This window comes from Ascaphus truei, chromosome 12 (assembly GCF_040206685.1).
Source record: "Ascaphus truei isolate aAscTru1 chromosome 12, aAscTru1.hap1, whole genome shotgun sequence".
NCBI lineage: Eukaryota > Metazoa > Chordata > Amphibia > Anura > Ascaphidae > Ascaphus > Ascaphus truei.
This window is the reverse complement of record NC_134494.1, coordinates 45,823,372-45,846,463: the sequence shown is the minus strand read 5'-3', so window position 1 is coordinate 45,846,463 and position 23,092 is coordinate 45,823,372.

Below are 23,092 nucleotides of genomic sequence, written 5' to 3'. Positions count from 1 at the left end.
AACCCCAACCCTCTCTAATAGCGCATCTGAGATAAGATGCTTTGTAAATTCTTCTGTATTTGGCACAATTTTCAAATGGCTGAAAACTGCAGGGAACTCTTTAGGGACGCCCGGGGAACCCAAGCTGAAAAACACCGGTATAATGTTACAGATATACAATGCCCTTCAAAATATCATACAAATAATATGCAAAGAATTCAGGAGCTCCCTATACAGCCAACGTGATGGGTGCAGTGACTCAAGTGACAACGTATGTGTGACTTTATATAATACACAGTGAAACAGTGAACATCAATGGGGAATTAATTAAATCATAAGGTTGTAACTCCCTGCTTTGACCCTCTGGTAGGGACGGTCTTCGATGGTCCCCAAAACATGAAGTATTCTTCAAAATCCAGGGGGAGCCTGGGAGAAACACAGCAGAAAAAGAAAAGCAGCTCTACTGTTAGTGTAGATGCAATGAAATACAGGCGGTCCCGGGTTATCCAGCGGGACCCGTTCTGGAAGTGGCGTTGGATGGTGAAACCGGTGCAAAGTCAGTCCCATGTTAATCAGTGGCGGTGAGCGCTGGATAACGCATTCCGGCTTCGAAAAACAGCCCACGGGGAGGCATTGTAAAGCGTTGGACACGCCATTTGTTATAAAGTGAAACGTTGGATAACGAGGACTACCTGTAGTGAGTTAATATGCAAACGTGGCTCCTATATGTGGCCTACTCACAGTGTGGCAGGTTTACAATATGGGCACATCCAAAACTGTGGCAATCTGCTCTTTATATGTTGGTATCGAGATGCTGGTACCTCAGTATAGAAAAGAGAGAGGAACCACTGCCCAGATCACAAAGGTATGAACTTTATATTAAAAAACGATATAGGAATCGCACTCACAATGTGGGCAATAATAAAAAGCAGTTAACACATAGCAGTGTTAACTTCCGGTTTCGGGTTTTCGGCTGGGTAACGCGTCTATGGGTGTGGAGTCTCTCAGGAGGCTAACACACCACGCGTTTCGCATCCCAGTAATCTTCGTCAGGAGCTGACACCGGAGGTAGCGGAAGTGACGTCGCAGAGGCCAGAGACGCCGGTAGGGCTGAGACGCCACTCCAGGACCATCGGCGACACCATAGGGGACGGTGGCGGTGAGAGTTCACGTTGTCGGGCACCATACACTGTTATGTGTTAAATGCTTTTTATTATTGCGATTCTTATACCGTTTTTTTAATATAAAGTTTGTTTAAGGAGAAGGTGTAGCTCAGTGAGTAAATACACTGGCTGGCACTGAGTGTGAAGCAGGGGAACCTAGGAGAAGGAGTGGCTCAGTGAGTAAAGACACTGACTGACAGTGTGTGCGAAGCAGGGGAACCTGGGAGAAGGAGCGGCTCAGTGAGTAAAGACACTGACTGACAGTGTGTGCGAAGCAGGGGAGCCTGGGAGAAGGAGCGGCTCAGTGAGTAAAGACACTGACTGGCACTGAGTGTGAAGCAGGGGAACCTGGGAGAAGGAGCGGCTCAGTGAGTAAAGACACTGACTGGCACTGAGTGTGAAGCAGGGGAACCTGGGAGAAGGAGCGTCTCAGTGAGTAAAGACACTGACTGGCACTGAGTGTGAAGCAGGGGAACCTGGGAGAAGGAGCGGCTCAGTGAGTACAGACACTGGCACTGAGTGTGAAGCAGGGGAACCTGGGAGAAGGAGCGGCTCAGTGAGTAAAGACACTGACTGGCACTGAGTGTGAAGCAGGGGAACCTGGGAGAAGGAGCGGCTCAGTGAGTAAAGACACTGACTGGCACTGAGTGTGAAGCAGGGGAACCTGGGAGAAGGAGCGGCTCAGTGAGTAAAGACACTGACTGGCACTGAGTGTGAAGCAGGGGAACCTGGGAGAAGGAGCGTCTCAGTGAGTAAAGACACTGACTGGCACTGAGTGTGAAGCAGGGGAACCTGGAAGAAGGAGCGGCTCAGTGAGTAAAGACACTGGCACTGAGTGTGAAGCAGGGGAACCTGGGAGAAGGAGCGTCTCAGTGAGTAAAGACACTGACTGGCACTGAGTGTGAAGCAGGGGAACCTGGGAGAAGCAGCGGCTCAGTGAGTAAAGACACTGACTGGCACTGAGTGTGAAGCAGGGGAACCTAGGAGAAGGAGTGGCTCAGTGAGTAAAGACACTGACTGGCACTGAGTGTGAAGCAGGGGAACCTGGGAGAAGGAGCGGCTCAGTGAGTAAAGACACTGACTGGCACTGAGTGTGAAGCAGGGGAACCTGGGAGAAGGAGCGGCTCAGTGAGTAAAGACACTGACTGGCACTGAGTGTGAAGCAGGGGAGCCTGGGAGAAGGAGCGGCTCAGTGAGTAAAGACACTGACTGGCACTGAGTGTGAAGTAGGGGAACCTGGGAGAAGGAGCGGCTCAGTGAGTAAAGACACTGGCTGGCACTGAGTGTGAAGCAGGGGAACCTGGGAGAAGGAGCGGCTCAGTGAGTAACGACACTGACTGGCACTAAGTGTGAAGCAGGAGAGGGAGCGGCTCAGTGAGTAAAGACACTGACTGGCACTGAGTGTGAAGCAGGGGAGCATGGGAGAAGGAGCGGCTCAGTGAGTAAAGACACTGACTGGCACTGAGTGTGAAGCAGGGGAACCTGGGAGAAGGAGCGGCTCAGTGAGTAACGACACTGACTAGCACTAAGTGTGAAGCAGGAGAGGGAGCGGCTCAGTGAGTAAAGACACTGACTGGCACTGAGTGTGAAGCAGGGGAGCATGGGAGAAGGAGCGGCTCAGTGAGTAAAGACACTGACTGGCACTGAGTGTGAAGCAGGGGAACCTGGGAGAAGGAGCGGCTCAGTGAGTAAAGACACTGACTGGCACTGAGTGTGAAGCAGGGGAACCTGGGAGAAGGAGCGGCTCAGTGAGTAAAGACACTGACTGGCACTGAGTGTGAAGCAGGGGAACCTGGGAGAAGGAGCGGCTCAGTGAGTAAAGACACTGACTGGCACTGAGTGTGAAGCAGGGGAGCCTGGGAGAAGGAGCGGCTCAGTGAGTAAAGACACTGACTGGCACTGAGTGTGAAGCAGGGGAACCTGGGAGAAGGAGCGTCTCAGTGAGTAAAGACACTGACTGGCACTGAGTGTGAAGCAGGGGAACCTGGAAGAAGGAGCGGCTCAGTGAGTAAAGACACTGGCACTGAGTGTGAAGCAGGGGAGCCTGGGAGAAGGAGCGGCTCAGTGAGTAAAGACACTGACTGGCACTGAGTGTGAAGCAGGGGAACCTGGGAGAAGCAGCGGCTCAGTGAGTAAAGACACTGACTGGCACTGAGTGTGAAGCAGGGGAACTTGGGAGAAGGAGCGGCTCAGTGAGTAAAGACACTGACTGGCACTGAGTGTGAAGCAGGGGAACCTGGGAGAAGGAGCGGCTCAGTGAGTAAAGACACTGACTGGCACTGAGTGTGAAGCAGGGGAACCTGGGAGGAGCGGCTCAGTGAGTAAAGACACTGGCTGGCACTGAGTGTGAAGCAGGGGAACCTAGGAGAAGGAGCGGCTCAGTGAGTAAAGATACTGACTGGCACTGAGTGTGAAGCAGGGGAACCTGGGAGAAGGAGCGGCTCAGTGAGTAACGACACTGACTGGCACTAAGTGTGAAGCAGGAGAGGGAGCGGCTCAGTGAGTAAAGACACTGACTGGCACTGAGTGTGAAGCAGGGGAACCTGGGAGAAGGAGCGGCTCAGTGAGTAAAGACACTGACTGGCACTGAGTGTGAAGCAGGGGAACCTGGGAGAAGGTGTGGCTCAGTGAGTAAAGACACTGACTGGCAGTGTGTGCGAAGCAGGGGAACCTGGGAGAAGGAGCGGCTCAGTGAGTAAAGACACTGACTGGCACTGAGTGTGAAGCAGGGGAACCTGGGAGAAGGAGCGGCTCAGTGAGTAAAGACACTGACTGGCACTGAGTGTGAAGCAGGGGAACCTAGGAGAAGGAGTGGCTCAGTGAGTAAAGACACTGACTGGCACTGAGTGTGAAGCAGGGGAACCTGGGAGATGGAGCGGCTCAGTGAGTACAGACACTGACTGGCACTGAGTGTGAAGCAGAGAACCTGGGAGAAGGAGCGGCTCAGTGAGTAAAGACACTGACTGGCACTGAGTGTGAAGCAGGGGAACCTGGGAGAAGGAGCGGCTCAGTGAGTAAAGACACTGACTGGCACTGAGTGTGAAGCAGGGGAATCTGGGAGAAGGAGCGGCTCAGTGAGTAAAGACACTGACCGGCACTGAGTGTGAAGCAGGGGAACCTGGGAGAAGGAGCGGCTCAGTGAGTAAAGACACTGACTGGCATTGAGTGTGAAGCAGGGGAACCTGGGAGAAGCAGCGGCTCAGTGAGTAAAGACACTGACTGGCACTGAGTGTGAAGCAGGGGTACCTGGGAGAAGGAGCGGCTCAGTGAGTAAAGACACTGACTGGCACTGAGTGTGAAGCAGGGGAACCTAGGAGAAGGAGCGGCTCAGTGAGTAAAGACACTGACTGGCACTGAGTGTGAAGCAGGAGAGGGAGCGGCTCAGTGAGTAAAGACACTGACTGGCACTGAGTGTGAAGCAGGGGAATCTGGGAGAAGGAGCGGCTCAGTGAGTAAAGACACTGACTGGCACTGAGTGTGAAGCAGGGGAACCTGGGAGAAGGAGCGGCTCAGTGAGTAAAGACACTGACTGGCATTGAGTGTGAAGCAGGGGAACCTGGGAGAAGCAGCGGCTCAGTGAGTAAAGACACTGACTGGCACTGAGTGTGAAGCAGGGGTACCTGGGAGAAGGAGCGGCTCAGTGAGTAAAGACACTGACTGGCACTGAGTGTGAAGCAGGGGTACCTGGGAGAAGGAGCGGCTCAGTGAGTAAAGACACTGACTGGCACTGAGTGTGAAGCAGGGGAACCTGGGAGAAGGAGCGTCTCAGTGAGTAAAGACACTGACTGGCACTGAGTGTGAAGCAGGGGAACCTGGGAGAAGGAGCGGCTCAGTGAGTAAAGACACTGGCACTGAGTGTGAAGCAGGGGAACCTGGGAGAAGGAGCGTCTCAGTGAGTAAAGACACTGACTGGCACTGAGTGTGAAGCAGGGGAGCCTGGGAGAAGGAGCGGCTCAGTGAGTAAAGACACTGACTGGCACTGAGTGTGAGGCAGGGGAACCTGGGAGAAGCAGCGGCTCAGTGAGTACAGACACTGACTGGCACTGAGTGTGAGGCAGGGGAACCTGTTTCAATTCCCGACGTCGTCTCCTTGTGACCTTGGGCAAGTCACTTTATCTCCCTGTGCCTCAATCACCAAAAATAGATTGTAAGCTCCACTGGGCAGGGACCTGTGCCTGCAAAATGTCTCTGTAAAGCGCTATGTAAACCTAGCAGTGCTAAACAGGAACAAGCTATTATTATTATACCTTTGTGATCTGGGCAGTGGTTCCTCTCTCTTTTCTATACTGAGGTACCAGCATCTCGATACCAACATATAAAGAACAGATTGCCACAGTTTTGGATGTGCCCATATTGTAAACCTGCCACACTGTGAGTAGGCCACATATTGGAGCCACGTTGTGGGCATATTAACTCACTATTTCATCACACATACACGTAGAGATCCGCTTTCTTCTTGTTGTGTTGCGTTTCTCCCAGGCTCCCCCTGGATTCTGCTAAATATCATGGGAGCCTCAGCAGTTGGAGCGTTAAAATGCCGCTGCGTGGCACAGGCAGGATATTACACAGGGGGTGATGAAACGAAGCTGACACCAAGCTAATAAATGCCTTATTTCCTGTTTTTACTGAAATTCGATGTGTGGCTAAAACCTGCCGTTAAATGACTGAACTCCCCCCCCCCCCCCCCCCCCCCCCCTGTCCTGGCGTTATACAAACCTGGCGATGGAAGTGACGTGTTGCGAGAGCGGGTTTCATGCGGATGTGACGCAGCTGTCCTCGCTGAAGCCACGGTCACAGTAATCCCACAGCAGTGTGACAAACAGACACAAGGAATCTCTGTGCCACAGAGCTAACACTCTAACTGCCTGGCGCCTGAAGGTACAGGGAGATTACGTGAATCACCCAATGTCACGCCGAGCTGGTTCTGGGTATTGCACACGTGCTTCCCACTTCAGAGGCTAGGTCTTTTAACGCCAGGCTTTTTAAGCGGTAACTCCGTCATGTTGTCCTCTGTCGGGTGTGGGGGTGGAGCCGGGGGTTATTAGCGCTGATGATACTTAGTAACATTCTAACACACGGCAGCGGCAGTAACATTACCCGTGAGCAGCGCGGGGTGTGTGGAACGCAGGCCGCGACCAGAAATTCATATTGGGGAGCGCAACGGGGGTTTTGGAGTAAATATCGGCATTACAATCTGGCCATAATGTCCGCCCGGCCGAGCACGCAGGCGACCGCGTCCGGGCCTTAGCTGCTGGCCCTCTTCCTGCGACGTCACGTGTCGCCATGATGCCACAGTATGACATGACGCCGTGACATCGATGGAGGAGCTGTTCTCTTACAGAGACCCCGCTCTCTTCCCCGGCAATCACTTTCATTGCTCTGGGGTGGAGCGTGGGGCCTCGGTAATTCTTGGCTGCAAATACACCCAAATGGTTTGTAAGTCACCGCAGTGAGAAAGGTTTCTAACGGGGAAGCGGGCAGGACTTTCTAAATAGCTCCTGTAGCAACTAAAGGGTGATCCATACATTAATAAAATCATTACAAATGGCATTAGGAGTTTAAAAGAACGATGATCTAATACTACAGAACGGATTTATTACAGAACTGATTTATTACAGAACTGATTTATTACAGAACTGATTTATTACAGAACTGATTTATTACAGAACTGATTTATTACAGAACTGATTTATTACAGAACTGATTTATTACAGAACTGATTTATTACAGAACGGATTTATTACAGAACTGATTTATTACAGAACTGATTTATTACAGAACTGATTTATTACAGAACTGATTTATTACAAAAAACATATAGGATTTTTCACGTATTGCTACTTTAAGGGGCGAGTTATCAGGTTTGTCTTGAAGGTGCTCGGCGTATACGGAGTGTGAGGGCGTTCCACAAGTAAGGGCTGTTCTATACTGTTCTATACTGCGTGCGCGCGCTACGCCGTGTGCGCGGGCGGCAGTTTTAGTTGCCTGAGGTTAGTCAGCCTTCCTATAATGGTGCCGCGCACGCACAGCAGTGAGCGTGGAACCGGCCGACAGGGGAAGATGAAGAAAATAGAGAATGTGCGTCGCTACCGCCGCTGAAATGTGTGCGTGTGTGTGCGTCTGTGTGTGTATGTACAATGTTAATAAACAATTTATTGAAGTATTTATTTATTTCAACTTATTTAACACACACACACACACACACACACACACACACACACACACACACACACACACACACACACACACACACACAGTACTTCACTCGCTCACAGCATACACACAAAAAGCATGCGGCACGCGCGTTCGCACAGGCATGGCTGCACACACTATAGAACGGCCCTAAGGGGCAGTGAGGGGGAAAAGGGTTTAAGGTGAGAGAGCAGTAGAGGTGAAGAGGAGACGGTTATGGGTGGAACGTAGGGGGCGAGCAGGGGCGGAGCGAGAGATCAACGCTGAAACGTAGGGAGGAGCAGAATAGTGGCGCGCCTTCAGCGTAAGGAGGAGAACTTTGTGGGTGATCTGGAGTTTGCCGGCAGAAATATGGAGGTCAGATCACCACGGCTTCACAGGATCACGTCTCTTTGGGGTTCCAGCTCTGAGTGTTGGCTCAGCAGCGCCTGGAGTAATCACACCAATGGCCAATTGGAGGCACCGTGCAGATTACCCAGCATCCTTTTCCTGTGAGGACAGTCCCAGATCTGTTATTCTTTGATAACTCTGGCTCCTTTCGGGGCTGTATATCTGTACAGCTTCCTGCCTAATCTCACGGCTATTACTGCACCCCCACAGCAAGGAAAACACAAGAGTCCATCAGCCCCCTCCAGATACAAGTGTCCCATGCTAGATCCTTTTCCACGCTTCACTGCTGTGGCTTATGTTCTTGGATCACATTGTGGTCGGGCTCGTGTAAACCTGGATACATTCCCAATATCATCTGCTTTTTGGGCAAAGAGGAGGAGAGGGCGCAGCGAGGAGGAGGAGAGGACGCAGAGAGGAGGAGAGGATGCAGCGAGGAGGAGGAGAGGGCACAGAGAGGAGGAGGAGGAGAGGGCGCAGCGAGGAGGAGGAGGAGAGGGTGCAGAGAGGAGGAGAGGGCGCAGAGAGGAGGAGGAGAGGGCGCAGAGAGGAGGAGGAGGAGAGGGCGCAGAGAGGAGGAGGAGAGGGCGCAGAGAGGAGGAGGAGAGGGCGCAGAGAGGAGGAGAGGGCGCAGCAAGGAGGAGGAGGAGAGGGCGCAGAGAGGAGGAGGAGGAGAGGGGGCAGAGAGGAGGAGGAGAGGGCGCAGCGAGGAGGAGGAGGAGAGGGCGCAGAGAGGAGGAGGAGAGGATGCAGCGAGGAGGAGGAGAGGGCGCAGAGAGGAGGAGAGGGCGCAGCGAGGAGGAGGAGGAGAGGGCGCAGAGAGGAGGAGAGGGCGCAGAGAGGAGGAGGAGAGGGCGCAGAGAGGAGGAGGAGGAGAGGGCGCAGCGAGGAGGAGAGGACGCAGAGAGGAGGAGAGGACGCAGAGAGGAGGAGGAGAGGGCGCAGCGAGGAGGAGGAGAGGGCGCAGAGAGGAGGAGAGGATGCAGGGAGGAGGAGAGGACGCAGAGAGGAGGAGGAGAGGGCGCAGAGAGGAGGAGGAGGAGAGGGCGCAGAGAGGAGAGGACACAGAGAGGAGGAGGAGAGGACGCAGAGAGGAGGAGAGGGCGCAGAGAGGAGGAGAGGAGGAGAGGGCGCAGAGAGGAGGAGGAGAGGGTGCAGCAAGGAGGAGGAGGAGAGGGCGCAGAGAGGAGGAGGAGGAGCGGGGGCAGAGAGGAGGAGGAGAGGACGCAGCAAGGAGGAGGAGAGGGCGCAGCAAGGAGGAGGAGAGGGCGCAGAGAGGAGGAGGAGGAGAGGACGCAGAGAGGAGGAGAGGGCGCAGAGAGCGCAGAGAGGAGGAGGAGAGGACGCAGAGAGGAGGAGGAGGAGAGGACGCAGAGAGGAGGAGGAGGAGAGGGGGCAGAGAGGAGGAGGAGAGGGCGCAGAGAGGAGGAGGAGGAGAGGACGCAGAGAGGAGAGGGCGCAGAGAGCGCAGAGAGGAGAGGGCGCAGAGAGGAGGAGAGGGCGCAGCGAGGAGGAGGAGAGGACGCAGAGAGGAGGAGAGGATGCAGGGAGGAGGAGAGGACGCAGAGGAGGAGAGGGCGCAGAGAGGAGGAGGAGGAGAGGGCGCAGAGAGGAGAGGACGCAGAGAGGAGGAGGAGAGGACGCAGAGAGGAGGAGAGGGCGCAGAGAGGAGGAGGAGAGGGCGCAGCAAGGAGGAGGAGGAGAGGGCGCAGAGAGGAGGAGGAGGAGGAGAGGGGGCAGAGAGGAGGAGGAGAGGGCGCAGCGAGGAGGAGAGGGCGCAGAGAGGAGGAGGAGGAGAGGACGCAGAGAGGAGGAGAGGGCGCAGAGAGCGCAGAGAGGAGGAGGAGAGGACGCAGAGAGGAGGAGGAGGAGAGGACGCAGAGAGGAGGAGGAGGAGAGGGGGCAGAGAGGAGGAGGAGAGGGCGCAGAGAGGAGGAGGAGGAGAGGACGCAGAGAGGAGAGGGCGCAGAGAGCGCAGAGAGGAGGAGGAGAGGACGCAGAGAGGAGGAGGAGGAGGAGAGGACGCAGAGAGGAGGAGGAGAGGGCGCAGAGAGGACTATTTAATCTGGTAGTTCTGATTGGCCGGCAAAGCTGGCCAATCAGATCAACAGGTAACTCACTGGTCCTTAAAGGACGCAGTGAGAAAAAAATACCAGACTAACAAAAATATAACATAAACCGGTATCAAGTGCAGCAGTAACTTACACTAATGTGCACTAAAATATGGGAGTTAATGTAAAAAAATCCAAATGGGGGGGATACCGAGCAGAGCCCCCCGCCTGACGCCCACTGGGAGGCAAACTCTGAAACCGTCCTAGTGGACTCGGCGTACGTGTACTCTGCCCGGATACGGGAGTGCACCAGCGCCCGGAACATGGCCACGGTGTTTGTTGGGACCCCCCTCTCCAAACGCTGCTTCCTGGTCTTATAAATGGCTAGCTTAGCCAGTGCCAGGAGCAGGCTGGCGAGGAGATCCCTGGGCTTATAAATGGCTAGCTTAGCCAATGCCAGGAGCAGGCTGACGAGGAGATCCCTGGGCTTATAAATGGCTAGCTTAGCCAATGCCAGGAGCAGGCTGGCGAGGAGATCCCTAGGCTTATAAATGGCTAGCTTAGCCAATGCCAGGAACAGGCTGGCGAGGAGATCCCTGGGCTTATAAATGGCTAGCTTAGCCAATGCCAGGAGCAGGCTGGCAAGGAGATCCCTGGGCTTATAAATGGCTAGCTTAGCCAGTGCCAGGAGCAGGCTGACGAGGAGATCCCTGGGCTTATAAATGGCTAGCTTAGCCAATGCCAGGAGCAGGCTGGCAAGGAGATCCCTGGGCTTATAAATGGCTAGCTTAGCCAATGCCAGGAGCAGGTTGGCGAGGAGATCCCTGGGCTTATAAATGACTAGCTTAGCCAATGCCAGGAGCAGGCTGGCGAGGAGATCCCTGGGCTTATAAATGACTAGCTTAGCCAGTGCCAGGAGCAGGCTGACGAGGAGATCCCTGGGCTTATAAATGGCTAGCTTAGCCAGTGCCAGGAGCAGGCTGACGAGGAGATCCCTGGGCTTATAAATGGCTAGCTTAGCCAATGCCAGGAGCAGGCTGGCAAGGAGATCCCTGGGCTTATAAATGGCTAGCTTAGCCAATGCCAGGAGCAGGTTGGCGAGGAGATCCCTGGGCTTATAAATGACTAGCTTAGCCAATGCCAGGAGCAGGCTGGCGAGGAGATCCCTGGGCTTATAAATGACTAGCTTAGCCAGTGCCAGGAGCAGGCTGACGAGGAGATCCCTGGGCTTATAAATGGCTAGCTTAGCCAATGCCAGGAGCAGGCTGGCAAGGAGATCCCTGGGCTTATAAATGGCTAGCTTAGCCAATGCCAGGAGCAGGTTGGCGAGGAGATCCCTGGGCTTATAAATGACTAGCTTAGCCAATGCCAGGAGCAGGCTGGCGAGGAGATCCCTGGGCTTATAAATGACTAGCTTAGCCAATGCCAGGAGCAGGCTGGCGAGGAGATCCCTGGGCTTATAAATGGCCAGCTTAGCCAATGCCAGGAGCAGGTTGACGAGGAGATCCCTGGGCTTATAAATGGCTAGCTTAGCCAATGCCAGGAGCAGGTTGACGAGGAGATCCCTGGGCTTATAAATGGCTCGCTTAGCCAATGCCAGGAGCAGGTTGGCGAGGAGATCCCTGGGCTTATAAATGACTAGCTTAGCCAATGCCAGGAGCAGGCTGGCGAGGAGATCCCTGGGCTTATAAATGGCCAGCTTAGCCAATGCCAGGAGCAGGTTGACGAGGAGATCCCTGGGCTTATAAATGGCTCGCTTAGCCAATGCCAGGAGCAGGTTGACGAGGAGATCCCTGGGCTTATAAATGGCTAGCTTAGCCAATGCCAGGAGCAGGTTGACGAGGAGATCCCTGGGCTTATAAATGGCTCGCTTAGCCAATGCCAGGAGCAGGTTGGCGAGGAGATCCCTGGGCTTATAAATGGCCAGCTTAGCCAATGCCAGGAGCAGGTTGGCGAGGAGATCCCTGGGCTTATAAATGGCCAGCTTAGCCAATGCCAGGAGCAGGCTGACGAGGAGATCCCTGGGCTTATAAATGGCTCGCTTAGCCAATGCCAGGAGCAGGTTGGCGAGGAGATCCCTGGGCTTATAAATGACTAGCTTAGCCAATGCCAGGAGCAGGCTGGCGAGGAGATCCCTGGGCTTATAAATGGCCAGCTTAGCCAATGCCAGGAGCAGGTTGACGAGGAGATCCCTGGGCTTATAAATGGCTCGCTTAGCCAATGCCAGGAGCAGGTTGACGAGGAGATCCCTGGGCTTATAAATGGCTAGCTTAGCCAATGCCAGGAGCAGGTTGACGAGGAGATCCCTGGGCTTATAAATGGCTCGCTTAGCCAATGCCAGGAGCAGGCTGGCGAGGAGATCCCTGGGCTTATAAATGGCCAGCTTAGCCAATGCCAGGAGCAGGTTGGCGAGGAGATCCCTGGGCTTATAAATGGCCAGCTTAGCCAATGCCAGGAGCAGGCTGACGAGGAGATCCCTGGGCTTATTGTCCCGGGACACTGGGCACCCAAAAATAAAAAGGTGAGGGGAAAAGTGCAGCCAGAACTGCAGGAGAAGGCCCCTCAGGGTGGATAAGAGGGGCTGCAGTCTGGCGCAGCTAAAATAAATATGGTACACAGACTCCCGCTCGCCACAGAAGGGGCAGGTGGCGGGGGAGTCCGGGAAGTGGGGCAAGTACTCTCCCGTGCTCAGTGCACTCAAATCCAACTCAGATCCCCAGCGGGACGGGGAACCAACTCTGAATAGAGGTCCCTCCACCGGGGCCTCTCGCCCTCGTTTGCTGGAAGTACCCGCCTTCAGATGGTATTGGGACAGGCGACAAGGGCGAGGTAGTGCAGTATGGGCGCAGAGAGGAGGAAGAGAGGGGAAAAGGGAGGATGGGATGGCGCAGAGAGGTGGAGGAGCGGGCACAGAGAGGTGGAGGAGCGGACACAGAGGAGGAGGAGGAGCGGGCACAGAGAGGAGGATGAGGGGAGGGCACAGAGAGGATGAGGGGAGGGCACAGAGAGGAGGATGAGGGGAGGGCACAGAGAGGATGAGGGGAGGGCACAGAGAGGAGGATGAGGGGAGGGCACAGAGAGGAGGATGAGGGGAGGGCACAGAGAGGAGGATGAGGGGAGGGCACAGAGAGGAGGATGAGGGGAGGGCACAGAGCGGAGGAGCGGACACAGAGGAGGAGGAGCGGGCACAGAGAGGAGGATGAGGGGAGGGCACAGAGCGGAGGAGAGGGCACAAAGAAAGACAGAGGGGAAGAGGGGGCAGAAAAGGGACGGAGAGGAGAATTGGTTATACACAGCAGTAAAGTGGGGAGTTTAGTTAACTCTTTCATTGCCAGAATGAAGACAAGAGCAGTCTGGGTCTCTGGAGCTTATTGCGGTAGTTTTATTTGGCAGTGACATGTCCCTGATATTACACAGAGTTTACTGGTTTTCTCCTCCCCGCGGCGGGAATCCTCGGGGTGTGCCGGCTCTCAGGAGACATATCTCAGTGAAGTAGAGCAGGCTAAGGAAATGAGTCAGTCATCAAAGGGGTGTCCGCCATCCCGGGGGACGCCTGTAATCACCATTATCCTTCTATAATAATACCACGTGAGAGAGACAGCGGAACCCGAGCACTGCGTAGTCATGTAAACTGCTTCCTGTATTTGCCAAACACATCTGTGCGACCGGCCCGGTCAGCCTGGGAGCGTGTTCTGCTAACCAAGGACACGTAGGGGCTTGCTAATACCCCCGCTGCCAGTGTTCCTGCTCATCCAATGCACAGTGCAATACGCTTTAATGCACCAATGAGAACATTGCTCACAGATGTAATAGTGTGTACACGTGAGGAAGAGACCTGTGAGGTTAGGAAAGCTCTGTACAGGTGAAGAAGAGACCTGTGAGGTTAGGAAAGCTCTGTACACGTGAAGAAGAGACCTGTGAGGTTTGGAAAGCTCTATACACGTGAACAAGAGACCTGTGAGGTTTGGAAAGCTCTGTACACGTGAACAAGAGACCTGTGAGGTTAGGAAAGCTCTGTACACGTGAAGAAGAGACCTGTGAGGTTTGGAAAGCTCTGTACACGTGAAGAAGAGACCTGTGAGGTTAGGAAAGCTCTGTACACGTGAAGAAGAGCCCTGTGAGGTTTGGAAAGTTATGTACATGTGAAGAAGAGACCTGTGGGGTTTGGAAAGTTATGTACATGTGAAGAAGGGACCTGTGAGGTTTGGAACGTTATGTACATGTGAAGAAGGGACCTGTGAGGTTTGGAAAGTTATGTACATGTGAAGAAGGGACCTGTGAGGTTAGGAAAGCTCTGTACATGTGAAGAAGAGACCTGTGAGGTTTGGAAAGTTATGTACATGTGAAGAAGAGACCTGTGAGGTTAGGAAAGTTCTGTACTCCTATGAAAAGCTCGTTGGTCCATTTAAAGGCATCAGAACCTTATGGACCTAATAGCTGATACTAATATTTCATTTTGTGCATAAACTGCAAATTAAACACAAGAAACAATACATTTGTAGCCCTGTTTCCCACACCCCTAAGTGTGATCACGTGGGTGACTGTAATTAGCCACTGGTGCTGCCCTTTTACCTGTTTGGATCGCAGGAGCCTAAGCCTCCGCCGCTGGGAGCCTGGGGTGAATTACTCTTACCACTACTACTATATGGTGCAGCGCCTCCACCTGTGAGAGACCCCAGCAGAGTGGGAGCAGTCCCTCACAGGACACTCTTACAATGAACACACACAGAGTAAAATAGCAAAGGGCTTTACTGTAACCCACCCACACACCTCGCAGGGCTGTAACCCACCCACACACCTCGCAGGGCTGTAACCCACCCACACACCTCGCAGGGCTGTAACCCACCCACACACCTCGCAGGGCAGTAACCCACCCACACACCTCGCAGGGCTGTAACCCACCCAGACACCTCGCAGGGCTGTAACCCACCCACACACCTCGCAGGGCTGCAACCCACCCACACACCTCGCAGGGCTGTAACCCACCCACACACCTCGCAGGGCTGTAACCCACCCACACACCTCGCAGGGCTGTAACCCACCCACACACCTCGCAGGGCTGTAACCCACCCACACACCTCGCAGGGCTGTAACCCACCCACACACCTCGCAGGGCTGTAACCCACCCACACACCTCGCAGGGCTGTAACCCACCCACACACCTCGCAGGGCTGTAACCCACCCACACACCTCACAGGGCGATAACCCACCCAGACACCTCGCAGGGCTGTAACCCACCCACACACCTCGCAGGGCTGTAACCCACCCACACACCTCGCAGGGCTGTAATCAATGGCACTGATAACGCAGAATAACGTCGCCTGGTTACATCAGTACTAGGTACAGCACAGTATTAGCATAGTGCTAATTGTGGTAATGCGTTGGATACAAAGCGCCACCTTGTGGAATAAGCCTTTCTTGCAGAGGTCATTGGAAGATTTTACATAAAGCCTCCCACCACCAAGGTCAGATGCCTGAGTGCAGCCACATCTGGGGTGGATTTCCAGGACAGTATTTCTACACTCTGCAACAATCTGCAAGATGGGAGAGTGGTTATCACAAAGTTACTTTCTTTTTGTATATGGTGGCAAATATATGTTCTAAGCTTCAGACGTGTGTTGTGCAAAGTTAGTGTGAGTGAGGCTGCCCTGTACTGAGTGAGGCTGCCCTGTACTGAGTGAGGCTGACCTGTACTGAGTGAGACTGCCTAGTACAGAGTGAGACTGCCTAGTACAGAGTGAGACTGCCTAGTACAGTGTGAGACTGCCTAGTACAGAGTGAGACTGCCTAGTACAGAGTGAGACTGCCTAGTACTGAGTGAGACTGCCTAGTACAGAGTGAGACTGCCTAGTACTGAGTGAGGCTGCCCTGTACTGAGTGAGGCTGCCCTGTACTGAGTGAGACTGCCTAGTGCTGAATGAGACTGCCTAGTACAGAGTGAGACTGCCTAGTACTGAATGAGACTGCCTAGTACTGAGTGAGACTGCCTAGTACAGATTGAGACTGTCTAGTACAGAGTGAGACTGCCTAGTACAGTGTGAGACTGCCTAGTACAGTGTGAGACTGCCTAGTACAGTGTGAGACTGCCTAGTACTGAGTAAACCTGCCTAGTACAGAGTGAGACTGCCTAGTACAGAGTGTGACTGCCTAGTACAGAGTGAGACTGCCTTGTACTGAGTGACTGCTTTCTGAGTGAGACTCACAGAGTGCTTTGTAATGAGAGAAACTACCTTGCAGTGAGTGAGACTGCCTCCCAGTACAGTGTTACATACATGAAGATCACGTGTTGTTGGGTTTCCCGGGGCAGGATCACATGAGCCGGGGATGTATTAGAGACACAGCAGGGGCAGAAAGGTACAGATCCCAGCATTACACTTCTATGGGGATTGCATTGAACTCTCTATACTTGCATCACAGTGTTTTCAACATAATTTATATCATTGATTCACACAGTTATATAAAAACATATGCTAAACATATACAAACTTATACCAGTGTATTCAAATGGTAATTAGGCATGTCTTAATTATGTAAATATTTAAAAAAAAATAGAGAACTTGTTTTATATATATATCAAAAAATAAATAGATGATACCATTCTGTGGCTAACGAAATGCTTTTATTTGTGCGAGCTTTCGAGATACACTGATCTCTTCTTCCGGCGATGTTACAATGAATGAAGCAAGCAAAAGCTATACTATAAACAGTGTCTATTGGAATGTTATCTGTGCTGGTCCTTCCCCCGGTGTGGATGTGTTTTATGGCTAGAGGTGTCAAAAGGCTCCTGAAAGCAAGTGAAGAAAGAGTGTGTATGTGTATCAGTGTGAATTAACATGAATGGAGAGCCCACAGTACATACAGTGCTTTACAAAAGGTGTGTGTGGAGTGGGAGCGGATATAAATGGTGTGGGTGGGTGTGGAAATGTGAGAGTTTGTAGCATAACTAAAAGTGTGTGTGGATACTATGTGGTATATACATATATATATATATATATATATATATATATATATATATATATATATATATACCCAATATCAAAGAATCTGGAGCACTCACAAATTCAAAAAATACAATTTAATGAAGTAACACAGGCATCAGGGGGTAATCACAGAAAAAAGAAGCCACGTTTCGGACCTTACGGTCCTTTCTCAAGTTTTTTTTCTTTTACTTTTTCCCTTTGAGTGCCCTGAACATTCTTGTTATTGATATATATATATTTAGGCTTATTTATGGGGGAACCGCTATTATTAGTGAATTTTGATTGATATAATGTTTTACATTAATTTATACCTATAAACAGCAATCTTCATGATTATTCAACTCGAAGAGATGATTCAGAAAAATTAAACATGGTATATTAGATTTATAGTCCAGAAAAAACTCAATAGATATTCTAATTCTTACCATATAGTGGCCCTGAATCTAAAATGTAACTATTTCACCACTTTTTCTTCAAGATTGGAAGCTTGGAATATTAACCAGCTTTTATTTCCCATTTCCAATATTCCAATGGACCATTTAATATTGTAGTATTTTCGTCTTTTTATATTTAATTATTAGCGTAAGGTTATTACAATACTGATTCTTATATTACTAATTCTCATATGTTTATCCGAAAATTGCAAAGATATGTAAAATAATATTAATGAAAAAATGAAAATAAAGATGAAAAATAAAAATGTATGATTAATGAATATGAAAGGATGATAGAAGAAATATTCTTAATCGAGGTATAATAATAAAAATGATTATTTAAAAAATAAATAATAATAATACCACTATAAAATATAAATATAATATTAAAAAATATATATTTTTTTATTTTAATCTACATAAAAATGTAATTGTAAATAAGAATATTGGAGGAAAAACAAACGGTTCTAATAAGACTTATTGAAATGTTATTGACGCCCAATATATCGAACGAGCGCAAAGAAACAAATGAACTGTTGAACCACTAGTCCCAAGTCACGTGATCATTCCAAACCTGACCAGTCTGCAACAACACCAATCACATCATAAGTTTGGATATTTAATAACATCTTGTATGAAATACAAGAAAATGATCCTAAATCTATCAATATTCATGTGCAATGTGTTAATTATTTATATAACCACCTATTATTTATAAGTACTAAACTAAATTAATCTTAACCTACTTATCAGTGATATTTATAATGTGTGTGATCTAATGTCCCCAATCAGTGCATAAACTAATGTGTTATTAAAATGTGTATAGCAATCTTACAATAATATGCTCATGATATTAATCAATCTATAATTGTAATAAATCTATGATTGTGTGAATTTTTTATAATATTAAATAAACTTGTGATTCTTGTGTGCGTATTGGATTATTATGTTGTATGTAACTCAAATCAATGACCTCAAAAAGACAAGACACAGAGGGAACATGGCTAGCACGTTCAACCCAGACCTCTCTGTCTTATCTTACAAGTAAGGGAGGCAACCGTAGGCCGCCTCTATACTATAGCAGACGGAGCGGAGGCGCACACACGCTGCAATACTCATGGCTTTGCAGGGTATGCAGCGGGCGCGATTTGGGGCGTGGCAATATTTGGAGGCGTGGCAATGACGTTCCGGCGCGGACGTCACTTCCCTACCTCACATCCCGATCCACGGGCATTTTTTCAAATGCAGCATCTGAAGCACTGGGCAGACAATTCACTCTCCCCCGGTATGTAAATTAACTTTAATTTTGTGTGTGTTGTGTATGTTGTTTGTGTTGTGTGTTTACCACCGGCATACAAAAAAGAAAAATGGCGTCACTTTGAAAATGTAATTTCACTTTGATTGGAGAAGACAGGTCACGTGATCATGCCATCGCGCAATAAATCACTTGGCTCTGTCTCCTTCAATTTTGCGCCTTTGCCAGCTCTGTCTGACGTGCGCGCTGGCGCCATCTATTGGCATCCTCAGAGGACCATAGATGTGAACGCACAGCTTGCGCGCGCCCCTCCGTTCTGCTCCGTCTGCTATAGTATAGACGCAGCCGTATCATACCACAGTGCTGATGTCGATAGTCATTTAGACCCTCTGGATTCAGTGTATTTAACACACAAATCCAGTAGGTCTCTCTTAAATTCAGATGCTTATATCTATCTCCACTTAGCAAAGTGGACTTGATGGCTTCAATACCCATTACTACTAGGGAAGATGGATCTTGGTTATGTTTTACAAAGTAGTGCCCGGATAAACTATGTGTTTGTAGTCCATGTGTTATGTTTCGCTGATGTTCAAGGAACCGCGTACTTAATGTACGCGATGTCCTTCCAATATATTGAATACAACATGGACACATAATGGCATAAATTAGAAATGATGATAAACAATTGATATGTTCCTTTATTTGATGTATTGAACCATTTGAATGAGAGCTAATGTTATCTGTTTTTTTCAGATGCTTACAAGTTATACATCTTGTTTGTCCACAGGAAAAATTGCCACTATTTTCTTTTACACTTCCCATATTGTTTTCAAGGGCTTTTAACCTACTTGGTGCACACCGTTGACTTGATGTTCCTTGCCTTCTGAAAGACTATAGGTACCCTCGGGGGTAATTTACTTCCAATGATCGGATCACTTAGCATGATATCCCAGTGTTTGTTCAAGACCGATTTGATTTTCTGAGTAGCACTATTAAACTATGTGATGAAAAGTGGTGAGCTTGAATTATTTGAAAATTCTCCACTCTTTTTATTAGAATTTGATTTTTCCATTTTATTCTTATCCAAAAGATTCTGCCTGTTTATTTGACCCACTTGTTTAAACGTCTCCTTAATGACATTTTTATTGTAACCCTTAGCCACAAATTTGTTAACTAGAATATCTCCCTGGGCTAAGTAATCAGTCAAGAGAACAATTTCTCCTGACCCTGAGAAATTGGCCACGGGGTATATTCTCCAGCCACTTTTTGTAGTGGTTGCTAATGTTGTGTAAATAACTGTTTGTGGCAACTGATTTAAAATATGTCCTAGTTACAATCATATAATCCGTATTGACCTGAAGCTCCAAGTACAAAAAATTGACTTTCAATTTATCTATCTCTGACGTGAATCGTAAACCCATATCATTGTTGTTGAATGAACGTAATATGCTAGTAAATTCTTCCAACTCTCCATCCCAAATAAACAAAAGGTTGTCTATGAAACGGCCATGGAACACCAGAACCGCCCCCAGCCTAGCATTACCCCACACATGGGAATTCTCCCACAATCCCATGTAGAGGTTAGCGTAGCTGGGGGCGAATCTAGTGCCCATGGACCTGCAAATAATAAGTGTCTTCAAATTATTCTAGTATGAATTTAATGGCTCTTAAAATAAATTCCCTTTGTGTATTACATAATTGTGAATCTGTTGCAAAAACTGTTCAACTGCCTGTATACCTTTCAGATGATCAATACACGTGTACAACAAGACCACATCATATGTGGCCAAGATGTATGTATTTCCAAGGGATCCCAGAGATGGAAAATATAAATTATACATACATACATACGCACGCACACAGCTGGCGGTGGGAGAAGAGGACCACCATGTCAGCAGAGCAGGCAGCAGAGGCTTTACATGGCGGGCGGCAGCAGCAGAAGAGTATTGGCACCATGTGAGCAGCAGAGGAGGACGGCCGGGAGGAGCGCGCCCCAGCTGTCCGACCCGAAAGTCTTTTCTGACTTCCGGTGGTATTAGCCAAACACAACCCATACTACAACCATGAAGCTCATTCTGAAAGTACCCCAATAGCCCCAACCCCTCCCAACACTGCCCACAATTTTCCATTTTCCCCACTATCTGGAGAAAAGTACACACGCGCTCCTCAAATGAAAACTAAGCAGCTAATGTGGGCCTGACCTGCAATCTAAGTTCCTACGACATGGTGCCTCAGCCATCGCCAAACCACTTGCTTCCCTAATCAACTCTATTCTGTCTGCAGGCCATATCTCTAAGACCTGGAAAACTGCTAGAGTTGTCCCAATCTTCAAAAGTGGGGACAAAAACACTGTCTCAAACCACATGCCAATCTCTCTTCTCCCAATCCTATCCAAAGTCATGGAAAAATGTGTTTACTCACAATTAAGCGATTACTATACCAAGTCAAATTTCCTTAGCCAACTCCAATCTGGCTTTTGCCCAAAACACTCCACGGTAACTACCCTGCTAAAAGTTTGCAATGAGATCCAGTGTGGAATGGAACTGGGACAACTCACTGGTGCAGTATTCCTAGATTTTGCAAAGGCTTTTGATACAGTTGATCATGTTATCTTGTTAAATAAGCTCCAATGCTCTGAAATAGGGGAACATATTTTAAACTGGTTTCACTCCTATCGCATAGATCTCAATATATGTCTATCTCGGACTCTAACTCCAACCCTTTTGAAGTCACCTGTGGGATCCCACAAGGCTCTGTTCTGGGGCCCCTACTCTTTTCAGTCTTCATCAATGATCTTCCCACAGCTTGTAAGGGAACTTCAATGTGGATGACACCATCTTATATGCACACAGCCCTAGCCTCTCTGACCTTGGACAAGTACTTCAGTCTGATTTTTCAACACTTGAAAATTGGATTTCCCAAAACAAACTGTTTTTAAACACTGACAAGATTACTTCAAGTTATTGCTGTTAAAGGTGGTTGAATCATAAGGTATACAGCTCAACCCCCTTATAACGCTGTGCTTGGGGTCCAAAGAATCACAACGCGTTATAAGCGGATCGCGTTAGAAATAATGTACAATTGTATGCATTGTACAATAAAGTATTTAAGATACAAATAATCGTGTTGGAAAGTATTCAGAAATACGGAAATTGGGAGCCACGCTTGCATCGTGTTATAAGCGGATTTGTGTTGTAACGGATCCCGTTATAACGGGGTTGAACTGTACTTAGTTTTTCACACATTGCTTCTCCATTTTGGCTTTATTTTTGTTAAATAAATCATGACACGGTGTAATATGTCATTTGTTGTTGTTCATCCGAGGTTGTATTTACCTAATTTTAAGACCTGCTAAGGAACAGATGATTGTTATTATGCCCTGATATGGAAAACCATAGAATTCAAAGAGGGTGTACTTTCTTTTTCACACCACTGTATATGTATGTTTGTGTATGTGCCTGTTCGATGTATGTATATACGCATCTATCTTAACACAGTTGGGGGTCGCTGTCTTTAAGCCGCCGGAGCAGGACTCCAGTGTATCAAGTAAATAAGTCACACTTGTTTGGTGTTTACTCGCAGAATCTATGCTGCTTATCTTCCCTAATTTAACCACTTTGTGTTCCAAATAAAAATTTCAGCACCAGTTCTTAGCTTATAGTCAAATGTTTGATATTGTGAGGTGTAAATGGGTTACAGTTTGTCCTTATCGTAGTTTAATCACTTTATGTCCCAAATAGCAATTTCAACCCAAGTAGTTAACTTGTAGCGTAATGTTTGATATTGCGAGGTGTAAGTGGGCAGCAAACCTGCGTCCTGAATTGGGTGGGTATGTGTGGGCGTGGGGTATGTGTGGGCGTGGGTAGCTGTACATGTTGGGTGTGGGTAGGTGGTGTGTGGGGTGTATGTATATGGCAGTTGGGTGTGTGTGGCGTTGGTGTGGCAGTTGGGCGTGGGTGTTTGTGTGGCAATTGGGCGTGGATGTGTGGCGGTGAGGTGTGGGTAGGAGGGTGAGTGGCAGTTGGGCGTGGGTGTGTGTGGCGGTGGGGTGTGGGTAGAGTGTGTGTGGAGGTGGTGTGTGGCAGTTGGGCATGGAGGTGTGTGGCTTTGGATAGGTATGTGGCAGTTGGGTGTGTGTGGCGGTGGGGTGTGGGTAGGTGGGTGTGGGGTGTGGCAGTGGGGTGTGTTGCTGTGTTGTGTAGGGGAGGTGTGTGGCAGTTGGGCGTGGAAGTGTGGTGTGTGTGTGGCAGTTGGGTGTGGGTAGCTGTGCATGTGGGGTGTGTGGCAGTGGGGTATGGGTAGGGGGGTTGTGTGGCAGTTGGGCGTGTGTGTGTGGCGGTGGGGTGTTGTGTAGGTAGTTGGGCGTGGCGGTGGGCAGTGTGTGGCAGTTGGGTGTGAGTGTGTAGCATCAGCCACGCACCCACCCCATTTTGTGCGTGGTTGCACCTATGTGTCTGACAGTGAGTGACACTCACAGAACATCGGGGAGGGGGGTTGTTGGCCTCCACGTGCCTTTCTATTCAGGCACTCTCCATGGACAGCCCGTCACATGGGGACCTTAACCCCTTCCCTGCTCCAGGAGGCCTAGCAGCTCTCGCTCTATCGATCCATTGTCTGTTTGGGCTGCCCTTACTGCGCCTGAAGGACCCCC